Below are 15,591 nucleotides of genomic sequence, written 5' to 3' on the forward strand. Positions count from 1 at the left end.
TTATAAGTGTAGGATTGCTTTCTTACGATGCATCTTCTAGGATAAATAGTGGGGTCGGTACTCCCTGGTGAGTCCACTTCTTTGGAACCCAAACTGATCTTCTTCGAGGTCGCCCTCTACCAGACTCTCGATTCTTCTGCAAATATTTCAAGCGAGAAATATTAAACTTTTGGTTCAGTAACATACAACTTGTTACCACTTGCCTTCGTTGGAAACCGTATGGTTACACCCTTCTTATTACACTCTTGGCCTGTCCCAAATATCTTGCGTATCTCGTGGAATAGTTATGTCACAGATGATACAAGATCTTAATCATTCTGAAGGACTGTTATCTACGCCAAGCATCTAGTATCGATTTAGGTATTTGAGCGCGTTGTCAAACTCTTCTTCTTGCAATACTACATCTCTTCCTCTACATCTACATATAAACTTCGCACACTACCGTACGTTGCATGGTGAAGAGTACCTTCTACCATTACTCGTCATTCCTTCTCCTGTTCTGATACAAAATCGAGTAATAGGAAAACTACTCTCTAAGAACACTAATTTCCCCAATATTGCTTTCGCAGTCCTCACGTGAGATGTGCGTTGGTGCTTATAGAATCGCTCTGCAGCCTGTCGCAAATTCTAGTCCTCTAGACTTCTTCAATAGTGTTTTGTGAAAAGAGCATCGTCTCGATGCCTTCCGTTAAACCGACCTGGTGGGATAGCAAACACTGAAGCAGTGTTCGAAAAATGGTTCAAATGGCTCTGAGCATATGGGACTTAACTTCTGTGGTCATCAGTCCCCTAGAACTTAGAACTACTGAAACCTAACTAACCTAAGGACATCACACACATCCATGCCCGAGGCAGGATTCGAACCTGCGACCGTAGCAGTCACGCGGTTCCGGACTGAGCGCCTTAACCGCGAGAGCACCGCGGCCAGCTGAAGCAGTGTAAAGAGGTTCTCTACGCGATGTACTAAACTTTCCTAGAATGCGTTCAGTAAACCGAAGTCGACCATTCGCTTCGCTACAATTGACCTTACTTGCTCGTTCCACTTGACGTCGCTTTGCAACGTTGCAACGGCGTCACTTTGTCAACCAGCACACCACCCACCATGCATTACAGCATAATACGACTGTTTTTACCAGTCACCTGAATTACTTACGATTTCCTCCAAATTAAGTGCAAGTTGCTATTCATCAGACGAAATAGAATTTTCTGTCCGAGTCTCCCTGTATCATCCCACAGTAACTCAACAACGAAATTTTCCCGTACGCTGCACTGAGGTGACAGAAGTCATGGAATATCTCCTAATGTTGTGTAGGACGGCTACTTAGGATATGCGTCACACTCGAAACCTACCATCAACTCATACCAACTGAATTCGGGACTCTTCTGACGAGGCTACCGTTTTCCAGTCACCTAGGGTGCAATCGGTACGGTTTCGAGACCAGAACAGGCGCTGCAGGCGGTGTCGTGCTGTTAGCGAAAGCACTCGTCTCTTGTCATAGCCTATTAACACCATATTTCACCGCACTCTCCTAACGCATACATTCGTCGTACTTCCCACATTGATTTCTGAGATTTTCTCACGCAGTGTTGCTTATTTGTAGATAATATTTATAGATAATATTGTGGGGAAGGCGAGCCAAAGGTTGCGTTTCATTGGCAGGACGCTTAGAAAATGCAACAAGTCCACTAAAGAGACAGCTTACACTACACTCGTTTGTCGTCTGTTAGAATATTGCTGCGCGGTGTGGGATCCTTACCACGTGGGATTGACGGAGGACATCGAAAGGGTGCAAAAAAGCGCAGCTCGTTTTGCATTATCACGTAATAGGGGAGGGAGTGTGGCAGATATGATACGCGAGTTGGGATGGAAGTCATTAAAGCAAAGACGTTTTTCGTCGCGGCGAGATCTATTTACGAAATTTCAGTCACCAAGTCTCTCTTACGAATGGGAAAATATTTTGTTGGGCCCAACCTACATAGGTAGAAAGGACCATCAAAATAAAATAAGAGAAATCAGAGCTCGACCAGAAAGGTTTAGGTGTTCGTTTTTCCCGCGCTCTGTTCGGGAGTGGAATGGTAGAGAGATAGTATGATTGTGGTTCGATGAACCCTCTGCCAAGCACTTAAATGTGGATTGCAGAGTAGTCATGTAGATGTAGATGTAGATGTAGATTTGTTAGCACTGAAAACTCTACGCAAACACCTCTGCTCGCGGTCGTTAAGTGAAGGCCGTCGCCTTCTGCGTTGTTTGTGGTGAGAGGTGGATCTCGGAATACAGGATTCTCTAACGATTTCCGAAGTAGAAAGTCCCATGCTTCTAGCTCCAACTACCATTTCGCGTTCAAGTATGTTAATTCCCGTCCTGCGGCCGTAATTACGTCGGAAACCTTTTCACATGAATTACCTGAATACAAATGACAGCTCCGCTTTCTTTTTCTTTATTGTTATTTTTAAACACCTTGTACAAAGGTGGGCTGTCAGCAGTATAGTACGCTGCTCTACAGCCGCGAGTGGTACAATACATGACATAAAGGAGGTACACATAATACAATAAAAATGGCGGGCAAAAACTGTAGACACGAAAAACAATATACACGAAGCCGTTCACGCTGGACAAGAAAAAACACGAAAACCTGTTGACACGGCGCACAAAACACGGACGACTGCGATGGCACAGGTGAACGGTGGTGGCGTGACGGCGAAAGAACAGTAAACACAGACACGAAGGCACACACACGAGACACTGATGGCGAAGATCTCCGGCGCGCTAATGTCCACTGAGCGTGTACGAGTCCGGGGACCTGCCAAGAGAGGAGGAGGGGTTGGGAGAGGGAGAGGGGAGAGCAGAGATTCCAAGGGCAGGGGAGCGAGGGGGGAGGAAGGAAGGGAGGAAGGGGGAGGGGAAGCCCAGGGGAAGAGGGGTGGAGGAAGGGGGGATGGGGTGAAAAGGAGAGAGAAGGAGGAAGGGTGCCCAAAGGAAAAAACACAGGAAGTGGGAGGGGAGGATCAAAGTTGATAGGAGGGGTAAATGGAGGGGAGGAGGGCATCATCTGGGAGCGGGAGCTGGCGGAAGCCACCTTGGGAGAGGGTAAGGAGGGTGGAGAGATGGAGACCGGGTGGGACGTGGGAATACAGGCGCGGCAGCAGGCAGGGGTGGGAGGGGATGGGTGAGAAAAGCGGGTGAGGAGGATCGAGTTTACGGGAGGTGTAGAGGATCCGTATCTGCACAGCTCCGCCAATGCACTTTTATATCTCCTGTACGCGATTTTACCGCCATCTGTGTATGTGTATATCACTGCCGTATGGCTTTTGTCACCTCAGTGTACAGTGTCATGGGCTAACAGTCGCAGGTTGCTGTTCACCCTCTCCTTATGTATATAGAGAACAAGAGCGGTCGTGTAGCACTTTCGTGGGGCAGTCCCGATGATACCCTCATTTCTGATGAACATTGGCCGCCCAGAACACGTAGTGGACTCACATATCTAAGAAGCTGTTTGGTGTGCTCAGACCTTCGTTAACAGTATGCAGTGCAGCATTGTGTCAAACGGTACCAAGAATCGCAGAGTATGGAAATCTGCCTGTTGTCCTTCATCCATTATCGCAGTCTAATGTCGCATTTATTTTCCTAATGATTACTAGTTTAAAAAAAAAATACTTTATTGATACAACACAACATATTAACACAACTGAAAACAAGTGTTATGATACAAGTGATTCATACATAACATATTATACACACTAACCCACCACCTTATTGAATTAGCAGGTCCTATTATTATACGTAACAAGCAGCTTATACTAATTGGTTAATGCCACTTGTTATGGACAGGGTTAATCTAACTATTTGACTACACTTGGTTATTCTAAGACTAACTACCCTGCAGCGTTACAGGTGTGCCAGATGATGTATAAACCTACTATTAAGGCCTGCTCACTGAGCTAATCCCAGTGAGCGTGCCCCTGGCACTGGGCTGGCCAGCTACTTTAAAATCACTGCAGTCCCTACCTGTGTTAGTAATTACTACTACCTATGTTAGTAATTACTAGTTTCGTTAAAATTCTGAACATCTGCAGATCCATTGTAAATTTAGCCTCCTTAAGTCAGTTACGTAAGTTGCACACAACACATCGACTGGCGGGTTCCTGCGCAACTACAATGACCCTGAAGATGTTCAGAATGTCAACGAAAACGGTAATATTTATAAAGACAAATGAGACAATACACTGCAGTAAAAATATTAGAGCAGGAAGCTTCTCTGACTCTCATCAGATTTTCATCCATTCTCTCTTCACTTTCGAAAAATGTCGTCACTTTATTGACTCTAAATATCGTGAAATTAAAAAATACATTTGCAAAGTGTTTATCCCTTTTGTGGTTAAAATTAATTTTAGTGACATTACAAAAATAAAAGATGTGCACTCTTGATTGGAATTACGGTTTCACTAACCAATTTTCTTCAAATGAACCGATTTTTATAAAAAAAATTTAAGAAAAGTGTGGTGGGATACATATGTTGCATGAACCTGACTAGGTCCATGTTTTCATTTGAATCTAAGATTTTCAATGTTATATTTTTGTATCTTGCGGGATAAAAAACCAGTGTCAAAACGAATTTATTCTCATGACAATGAGAAACATGCCCGCACGGTTTGAACATAAGAAATTTGTAGATAGCTTTGACCTATCACACATTCTATGACTTTTGCTGGGGTATATACATTCTACTAAATAGAAATGATGTAAGAACTGATAGAATTACTGAGGAGTGTAATTATGCCTCAAAACACTGTGTATATTGTGCAATGAAACAATATTACTCAGTTCACAAAACCTTAGAAACGGAGAAGATGGCGATTTGATTTGATTTTCGAGAAAAAGATGCACTTTGCCATCGACAATGCTGTGCAGAACTTAAGGTCGACAGTAACTTTCGCATGACGTGTTACTGCCAAGTAACATAGCTCCATATAACTTCGACCGTAGATAGAAACAACTACTACGGTACAGTGCAGAAGGTAACTGGAAGAAATACCAAGTCAGCGCCATTCATGGTGCTATCAGGGACATTATAAAGGCGATACATGCTAGTTAATACGATAGGGCCTACATGATCACTACGGACGGCAATGCATTCTCTACAACCAGCTTACAGACTGGTCACAATGTTGTTAAGGAGTTCCTGTGACATAGTTCCATTCCTCCAACAGTGCAGATGACAACTGCTCAGTGGTAGTTGGTGCATGTCGAAGTGCTTAAATAACTCTTTCGAAAGCATTGCACATGTGCTCGACAGGATTATGCCTCCTCACACCATGACACTTGGACCACGAAAACTATCATATTCGGCTATGTACCTGTGTGCATTACGTGTACCTACCACTCGCCATATGAGGGTGTGTCCAGCGTTGTCGAACATATACGCTTTGGTATTCCAGGTGTTATCCTGTGGAGAGGCATAATGTTGCATGGCCTTACTGACCTCTAGATCTTTAAACGCCGGTACATTCACAGGTCAACCTTATTGTGACACTTTCCCCAAGCGCGTCTATTTAGAGGTGCTTTCGGCCCTGACTTCAGTTTCACGGATGACAGTGTGCGACCGCATCGATCAGCGAAGGTGAAGGAGCTCTTGGAATGTGAGGAAATTCAGCGAATGGACTGGCCACACGATCCAGCCACTTAAATGTCATCGAGCACGTGTGGGATGCATTGGGGACACGCTCTACACCACGTCCAAATGCACCAACGACCACCCGGCACTGATTACCCGCGCAGGTAGAGGAATAGAACTCACTACAACAACAGTGCCTTACCAACGTTGTGACCAGCATGTGAAGACGTTGTAAACCATGCATTGCGTCCGCGTTGATCACACACTCCATGAAAAGCATTTTGTAATGTCGAGAGGACCATCATGAATCGCGTGACTTCGGTGTAATTATTGTCTTTGAATAAAAGCTTCACTTCCGTTCAATTCATTGCATATTTCTTTCAGTTACAGTCTGTGCTATACTGTAGCAGTTCTTCATATGTATGGTCCAAATTTGATCGAGCTATATTACTTGGCAGTGACACATCACGAGAAAGTTATGCGGCCGTCAAATGAAAACCGAATACCCCCCCACCCGCCAGAACGAGGCCATGGAATGGTTCGATTCAGGAGTGATTATCATACGCGTCAAGAAATTTATGCCAATGAGAGACGAGACGATCAATTTCTGTTTCGTAGAACGCGGTCCGCCGTTGAGGGCGCACACGGGCACCCACACTTGCATTTCCTCATCGGACTGAAACCGATGTCCACGCATGTTCAAAAATATTAAAATGCGTGTGAAATCTTACGGGACTTGACTGCTAAGGTCATAAGTCCCTAAGCTTACACACTAGTTAACCTAAATTATCCTAAGGACAAACACACACACCCATGCCCGAGGGAGGACTCGAACCTCCGCCGGGACCAGCCGCACATGCATGACTTTCTTCAGGTGGCCAAAGACGACACAGTGAAAGATCCGGTCTGTACGGAGTACGCTGCAGTCTTCCCCAGCCAAGTCGCTGAAGTCTAGCATTTGTCCAGTTTGAAGTGTTTGGGGGGGCGGGGGAGGGTTATCGTATAATAGGATGATTCTGTCCGACAGTGTTGCGACAGTCCGAGGGCAAACGGAAAAGCCAACAGTGTAAACATCCCATATCTACCCCATCAAATAAATCCAAAGCTGTTCACACAAATTCTGGTAGGGTGGTGATGACCTTCTTCTTAGGCTGCAGCGGTCCTCCACTCGTCGAGTTCCTCGCACGTGGAATCACAATCAGCGCGCATCGTTATGAAGACACTTTAGAAACTGCGAAGCGACATAAAGTCGAAACGTCCATGAATGCTGTCGGATAGAATCATACCGTTGCACGATAACGCCCGCCCCCACAATGCCAATCGGACGAAGGCCACGCTTCATCGATTTGGTTGGGAAACACTGCAACATCCTCTGTACATCCCGGATCCTTCAACGTGCGAGTTTCTCACCTTCGGCGATCTGAAAAAGGACATACATGTACGTCGGTTTCAGTCGAACGAGGAAGACCAAGAGCTGGTGCGATTGTGGATCCGTCACCGCCGACCGCGTTCCACGAAATAGGAATCGACCATCTCACCCCCCAATGGGATAAATTTCTTAAGTCATGTAGTGTTTATTTTTGGATGGAATTGTACCATGGTCAAGTTGCGAGGATGTTAGGTTTTCATTTGACTACCCTTTATTGTTTCGTCCATAAGCTTTGCAGAGCAGTGTATGGTAGTTGACATATAAATAGTGAATCAAAACGAAATTTGTGCCCTTGCTTTGTGCACTTGTTTTTGTACACCAGTGTACACAAACACGCTGCCCCAAGTCGTCGCTCACGACCTTCTACAAATCCAGCCAATGGTCTGTTGTACGAGGGACGTTCAATACGTAACGCAACACATTTTGTTCTCGGCCAGTTTCTGTTCAAAAAATGCGGAATTTGTTTTGGTACACATGGAATGTTCCCATTTCACCCCCTATAGTTTCATTAAGTTCCGATAGATGGCGGCGCTATACGTAGGCTTCAAAATGGCGTCTATAACGGAGGTGTGTTCCAAACAGAATGCTGTCATTGAACTTCTCTTGGCGGAGTAACAGAGCGTCACAGATATTCGTAGGCGTTCGCAGAATGTCTATGGAGACCTGGCAGTGGACAAAAGCACGGTGAGCCGTTTAGCGATGGGTCTGTCATCATCGGAACAAGGTCGCTTAAACCTGTCCGATCTTTGGCGTGCCAGCTAGCCGTACACATCTTTGACTCCCGCATTGACGGAACGTGCGGACACACTCATTCGAGTTTATCGACGGATCACAAAGAAACATCTCGGTGCTTAATTGGACGTCGCTGTTGGTAGTGCAATGGTGACACACTCGTCCACCAACTGGGGTACGCACAGGTGTGTGCCCCCCCCCCCCCACCCCGCTCCCCTTCCCCCAATAGAATACCACAAAGAGCAAGGAAGCAATATTTGTTTGCGCGTTACGAGGCTGTTTGTGACAGTTTTTTGTTGAACATGGTCAGTGACGATGAAACATGGTTTCGTCACTTCGAACCAGAAACAAAACGGCAATCGATGTGTCAGCGCCGCAACGCCTCTCCTCCGAAGAAAATGTTCACTCTTAGCCGGGAAAATCATGGCGACGGTCTTCTGAAAGGGTATACTGTTTGATGTTCTCCCTCATGGTGCAACGATCAACTCTGAAGTGTATTGTGCTACCTCAGGAAATTGGGGAAACAATTTCAGCATGTTCTTCACCTCAAAAATGCAAACGAACTTCTCCTTGTCCACGAGAACGCACAGCGTCACATAAGTCTGCCCACCCGAGAGGTGCTCACAAAACTTCATTGGACTGTTCTTCCTCATCCAGCCTGCAGTCCGGATCTCGCACTGTTGTAACGGCGACTGGAACGGACACGGGGTTGAAGTGACAGAAAGCGCGGCGGGACCTGCGGGGCGGCCCGCGTAAAACAACGCAACGGGAGAGGACGGACACGACCAGCGAAGGACAGAACGAACAACAACAAGATCGAAACAACTGAGTCACAAGAAAACCTAACAACCACGTCCACTCGTACACAGAACAAGAAAGTAAGTAAGCTGTCTAAGGCGAGGCGATGTGTCGAAGACTTTTTTAATTTTTAATTTTTTTATTGATTTTCAATTCCCCCGAAGGGGGCGGGTTGGCAGCAGCCTAGTACGCTGCTCTACAGCCTACAGACTTTTTTAAAAACGGAAGAAGGAAAGAAACAAGAAAAACAGGCGATAAAACGGGGACTTAAAGTGTAAAATGGTGGAAAAATGCGGAAAGTTAAAACAGAAAGCAAAAGGGGTTGGCAATGTTAATAAAAGACACAGGAATCAGACAAGTAACATAGTACACACACAATCAAAAAACGTGGCGACAGTCTGGTTTTTGTTCGCAAGAGATAAAAATCACACCCAGCGACAGTATGATGGCCATTCGCAAGATTCCCAAAAGACACAGCACAGAACACTCACTGGAAAACACTCACTGTAAAATACTGCACGAAAATGGTGGCACAAAGATGACACTCTCGAGCCAAAGGCAGATGGGGGTGGGGGACCTGGAGGAGGGGGAAAAACAAGAAGGGAGGAAGGAAAAAACGAAAAGGGGGGAACCAAGGAGGGAGAGGACTCACAAGGGGGGAGAGGGGTAGGGCAGACGCGAGAGAGAATGAGAAGAGGCGGAGGAGGGAAATGCAAAAGGACTTGGGGGAGAAAAGGGGGCAGAGAGAGGGGAGGTGGGGAAAAAAGAGCGTGGAAGGGGGGGAGAGGGAGCCCAGGAAAAAGACAGAGGAAAGGAGGGGGAGTGAGGATCAGAGTTGATAGGAGGGATAAATGGAGGGAGAGAGGGCATCATCCAGGAGGGGGAGTTGATGGAAGCCACCTTGGGAAAGGAGATGAAGGGTGCAGAGATGGAGGGTAGGGGGCACACAACACTGAAGACGTGGCAGGGAGCAGGGATGGGAGAGGAGAGGAACAACTAGGGGATGAGGGGGATCAAGGCAGCAGGAGGTGTAGAGGATGCGGATATGTTCGAAGAATAGGAGTAGGTGGGGGAAAGGAATGAGATCATAGAGGATCCGCGTGGGGGACGGGAGGCATATACGAAAGGCGAGGCGGAGTGCATGACGTTCAAGGATCTGGAGGGACTTACAGAATTTGGGGGGCCGGCTGAGCGAGAGGCAGGCGCTTAAATACTCTATCGGGGGCGCCGCTATTGGCCACTGGAACCACATGTTCCACTGTGGCGCCCTCACACTAAATGCGGGCCTGGAGGTGTTCGCCATCACAGCTTATTGCGCGATGGTGCAGAGACCTCTAGGGGTCTTCGACGTCCATGACTTCTGGCGGGGATTCAAATTCCGCAGCGCGCGGTACCAGACGCACCTTCCAACTTCCATCTGTTTGGCCCGATGAAGGACGCACTCCTCAGGAAGCAATCCGTGGAGGTTATTCAAGCAGCAAAACGTTGGCTCGGACTTCTTCTAGTGGAGTGGTACCATGCGGTCGTACAGGCCATCATAGTGAAGTGGCATAAGGCCGTCGCATTGAACGGGGATTGTTTTGAATAATAGGGTCGAAAAGAGTGGGGAATTACATGTTGTATTGGTTCAAATGGCTCTAAGCACTATGGAACTTAACAGCTGAGATCATCAGTCCGCTAGACTTAGAACTACTTAAACCTAACCTAGGCCGGCCGCGGTGGCCGAGCGATTGTAGGCGCTTCAGTCCGAAACTGCGCGACTGCTACAGTCGCAGGTTTGAATCCTGCCTCAGGCATGGATGTGTGTGGTGTCCTTAGGTTAGTTAGGTTTAAGCAGTTCTAAGTTCTATGGGACTGATGACCTCAGATGTTAAGTCCCATAGTGCTCAGAGCCATTTGAACCAAACCTAACCTAAGGACATCACATACATCCATGCCCGAGGCAGGATTCGAACTACTTAAACCTAACCTAGGCCGGCCGCGGTGGCCGAGCGATTGTAGGCGGTTCAGTCCGAAACTGCGTGACTGCTATAGTCGCAGGTTCGAATCCTGCCTCGGGCATGGATGTGTGTGGTGTCCTTAGGTTAGTTAGGTTTAAGCAGTTCTAAGTTCTATGGGACTGATGACCTCAGATGTTAAGTCCCATAGTGCTCAGAGCCATTTGAACCAAACCTAACTAAGGACATCACATACATCCATGCCGTAGCAGCTGCGCCATTCCGGACTGAAGAGCCTAGAACCGCTCGGCCACAAGTGGTGTATTGGAGTCGTCAATATTAGGAACCTGCTTACAGAAAAAAGTGTGTAGCATTACTTATTGAATGCCCCTCGTATTTACGTCCAAGTTGTGAAAGCTTCTCGCTAGATGGTAGCACTAGACAGGTGTGGGATGCAGGCGTCCCAGGGCTCAAACTGCGTTTTCTTTAGCGGGACATGTGTGCGCGTCCCGTCACCCACGGAAGTGTTAAGTGGCCCTGGGCTATGTCTCACCGCTTCCTGTCGATAGCATCACCCTTTCATCAGAGAGTACTGAGACGCAGGCGCCACGCGAATCTGCCGCAGTGTGTGTCGGGCGGTGCGTCAGCGGGGCCACCCACGCCACAGTACACAGTACCGCAGGGACTCCCCAACTGAGCGGCCGCCGACTCCGGAGGACAGGCTGCGATTAATCACGCGGCTCTGCCCGGCGCCTGCGCTGAGCAGGAAACGGCGAGAGCCGCCCGCATCCTGTCCCGCCCCGCCCCGTGGGAACCCAGCTCTCAGTAAACACACCCGTTCCGGGCGGCCGCTGTCCCAACTAAGAACGAGTGTGCCAAGTTGCCGTATGGCTGCGATATACGTCTAGCACAGTAGTTCCCAACGGGTCTTAGACCATTACACCTGAGTGCAGTCAGAAATTAGATAGCACTCCCCCCCTCCCCCCCTCCCCCCCCCCCCCCCTCCACCCATTATCACCAACTTCAGTACCTAACTGAACTGTCGAATGAAAGACTTTTCTTGGCACACTGTCGTCTTTAAAATGATGAAAGATGAATGATATTTAATTTGTGTGTGTTTTTTTTTTGTGTGTGTGTGTGTGTGTGTGTGTGTGTGTGTGTGTGTGAGTGTGTTTGTGTGTTAGAATGAATGACGAAGGAATTCGTGGTGCATCGCAAGTGCTGCCCACAACTCCCTCTCAGATAAGAAAGCTAATTATCTACACTGAAGGTAGACACCTGTTACGCAACATGCTTCCTCTGCGTTATTCCCTTCCATTGCGACACTTGCCTGACCTGCACACTCCAACCCCATTTAAAACCAAACAGGTTCAGATGTCTGCACTATACTTACTGTTTGTAAATCTCTTGATTTCTGCACTCCCTACTTCTGAACTGGCAGAAACTGGGCGACCTCAGGCTGTTAATGCTTAGTCTCTAACTACTACAATAATAATGATAATAACCGCGCGGGATTAGCCGAGCGGTCTGAGGCGCTTCAAAAAATGGCTCTGAGCACTATGGGACTTAACTGCTGTGGTCATCAGTCCCCTAGAACTTAGAACTACTTAAACCTAACTAACCTAAGGACATCACACACAACCATGCCCGAGGCAGGATTCGAACCTGTGACCGTAGCGGTCCCGCGGTTCCAGACTAGCGTAAGGATCTTCAGTCTTGGACTGTGCGGCTGGTCCCGGCGGAGGTTCGAGTCCTCCCTCGGGCATGGGTGTGTCTGTTTGTCCATAGGATAATTTAGGTTAAGTAGTGTGCAATCTTAGGGACTGATGACCTTAGCAGTTAAGTCCCGTAAGATTTCACACGCATTTTTGAATAATAACACTGTGCACAGCTCTATAGTAGCCCTTATGTATTTACAGATGTGTCGTGCTGTCAATTAATTCGTTTATCTGTCCTGAAGCGAGTAACGAAGCAATTTCTGAACTTCCGCATTTAGTATCTGCAACTTGGAACAGATATGTTCTTGAGATATTTAGCTGTTGTAATGTATATGTCTCACTTCTATCATCAGCGGCGAAGAGAACAAAGCACAACGTATGTGTGCAGTTGGTGGACTTTGTGAGGAACCCGTAACCTCCACCGCGTTAATGTAACTATTTGAGAAAAAGTAATTATTGATTACTTGCCCGCCCAGCTAGCCGCGTGGTCAAACCCACTGCTTCCCGAGCTGGAAGGCGTGCCGGTCCCTGGCACGAATCCACCCGGCGGATTAGTATATGAAGATGGTATCTGTTCTTTCGGACACACATCTTCATATAGTTAACATCTTCATAATGTTAAGGCTAACCAGCCATTGACCTCCTCCTTCTGTGCTGGATGCACACGCATTGCCCGAACTCTTACGGGACTCGGTAAGATTGTCTGCCGCGAGTAATGAGTTTAATGGGCAGGGGCACCACGAATGTAGTGTGTGGACATTAAGTTGGGAATGTGGGTCTCACGGGGAGCGTGCAAGGGATAAATCCCTGCAGTCGCACTATACTCTGTGCCCTCGGTGGCTCAGATGGATAGAGCGTCTGCCATATAAGGAGGAGATCCCGGGTTCGAGTCCCGGTCGGGGCACACATTTTCAACTGTCCCCGTAGATGTATATCAGCGCCTGTTGGCAGCTTAAGGTCTTGATTTAATTATCATTTCGGCGGGTTAGTGTCGAGGACCGGTGTGCCGGCTAGCCTGTGGATGGTTTTTAAGGCGGTTTTCCATCTGCCTCGGCGAATGTGAGTCTTATTCCGCTCAGTTACAGTACGTCGGCGATTGCTGCGAAAAAACATTCTCCACGTTCGCGTGCACCATAATTACTCTGCAATGCAAACATTTTGGTTACACTCGTCTGGTGTGAAACTTTCCTGGTGGGGGTGGGGGGGGGGGGTGGGGGGGGGGGTCCACCGGGGCCGAACCGCACAATAGCCCTGGGTTCTGTATGGGGCGGTGGAGGGGTGAAGTGGACTGCGGTAGTCGTCGTGGGGTTGTGGACCACTGAGGGCTACGGCGGTACGAAGCCTCTCCGTCGTTTCTAGGTCCCCGGTTCAATACACATACACATATTCATAACTTATGTAACTAATATTAGAGTCTTACAAAATTGTGATAATAATAATGATTTTTTGAAAATAATTTGGTTTCGTGAGTCAAATAGAATCGAATCGTTTATTTGTTCCCCTCAGGAAATTTCATTCTACCCCTCTGGGGGTAATTACCCCCAGGCTGGGAACCACTGGTCCACTAACGTCATTGTCTTACACATGGTACTCATGAGGCTTTTAGCGCATGTAGCGAAGTCTCTGTAGCTGTCCACCCCCCATTATAAAGAGAGAGGAAGAACACTGCATCATAGTTGCTAAGGAACAGGACAGGAATAATCAGAGGCAGTGAAGAGCGACTTGAAAAAGAGCACATATACGATAGAGGTGGAGGAGTATATTTAAAACGAAAAATGGTACAGATTTCACCACATGGGAAAACAGGGTGACAAACATAAATAACGTTCATGTTCGACACAGGTCAGACTCCAAAGATGAAGGACGCTATCGGACTGCTGCACGTTATGCCCCAGTGATTCATGCTCGTTAATAAATTGTTGAGGACTCCTTGGATATTGTTCCATTTCTCTCTCAAGGCAGCTTCCAGTTCTTACACGGTTCGGGGATCGGGCGTTCGGTGAGAAACACGTCTGTCTAGGGTATCCCAGGCATGCTGTATAGAGTTTAGGTCCAGAGAGTACGCAGGCCATTAGATACGTTCAATATCTTCACTTTCCAGTATACGGGGTGAGTCACCTAACGTTACCGCTGGATATATTTCGTAAACCACATCAAATACTGACTAACCGATTCCACAGGCCGAACGTGAGGAGAGGGGCTAGTGTAATTGGTTAATACAAACCATAACAAAATGCACGGAAGTATGTTTTTTAACACAAACCTACGTTTTTTTAAATGGAACCCCGTTAGTTGTGTTAGCATATCTAAACATATAAACAAATACGTAATCAGTGCCGTTTGTTGCATTGTAAAATGTTAATTACATCCGGAGATACTGTAACCTAAAGTTGACGCTTGATTACAACTCCTCCGCTGTTTGATCGTGTGTATCGGAGAGCACCGCATTACGTAGGGATCCAAAGGGAACGGTGATGGACCTTAGGTACAGAAGAGACTGGAACAGTACATTACGTCCACATGCTAACACCTTTTTATTGGTCTTTTTCACTGACGCACATGTACATTACCATGAGGGGTGAGGTACACGTACACACGTGGTTTCCGTTTTCAATTACGGAGTGGAATAGAGTGTGTCCCGACATGTCAGGCCAATAGATGTTCAATTTGGTGGCCATCATTTGCTGCACACAATTGCAATCTCTGGCGTAGTGAATGTCGTAGACGCCGCAGTACATCTGGTGTAATGTCGCCGCAGGCTGCCACAATACGTTGCTTCATATCCTCTGGGGTTGTAGGCACGTCACGGTACAAATTCTCCTTTAACGTACCCCACAGAAAGAAGTCCAGAGGTGTAAGATCAGGAGAACGTGCTGGCCAATTTATGCGTCCTCCACGTCATGGTAATGTACATGTGCTTCAGTGAAAAGGACCAATAAAAAGGTGTTAGCATGTGGACGTAATGTGCTGTTCCAGTCTCTTCTGTACCTAAGGTCCATCACCGTTCCCTCTGGATCCCTACGTAATTCGGTGCTCTCCGATACACACGATCGAACAGCAGAGGAGTGGTACTCAAGCGTCAATTTTAGGTTACAATATCTCCGGATGTAGTTAACAATTTATAGTGCAACAAATGGCACTGATTACGTATTTGTTTATATGTTCAGATGTGCTAACAAAACTAACGTGGTTCCATTTTAAAAAAACGTAGGTTTGTGTTAAAAAACATACTTCCGTGCATTTTTTTATGGTTTGTATTAACCAATTACACTAGCCCCTCTCCTCACGTTCGGTCTGTGGAATCGGTTCGTCAGTATTTGATGTGGTTTACGAAATATATCCATCGGTAACGTTAGGTGACTCAC

At 47.1% G+C, this 15,591-nt stretch overlaps 1 non-coding gene across 1 annotated transcript; it reads left to right on the top strand.

The window, feature by feature from the left end:
• The first annotated feature begins 13,055 nt into the window (after positions 1–13,055).
• Positions 13,056–13,130, top strand: Trnai-uau. Its single transcript has one exon. It is a non-coding gene; the product is annotated as a tRNA-Ile (tRNA).
• The last annotated feature ends 2,461 nt before the right edge of the window (positions 13,131–15,591 follow it).

The sequence above is a fragment of the Schistocerca americana genome, chromosome 5 (genome assembly GCF_021461395.2).
Source record: "Schistocerca americana isolate TAMUIC-IGC-003095 chromosome 5, iqSchAmer2.1, whole genome shotgun sequence".
NCBI classification, from domain to species: domain Eukaryota; kingdom Metazoa; phylum Arthropoda; class Insecta; order Orthoptera; family Acrididae; genus Schistocerca; species Schistocerca americana.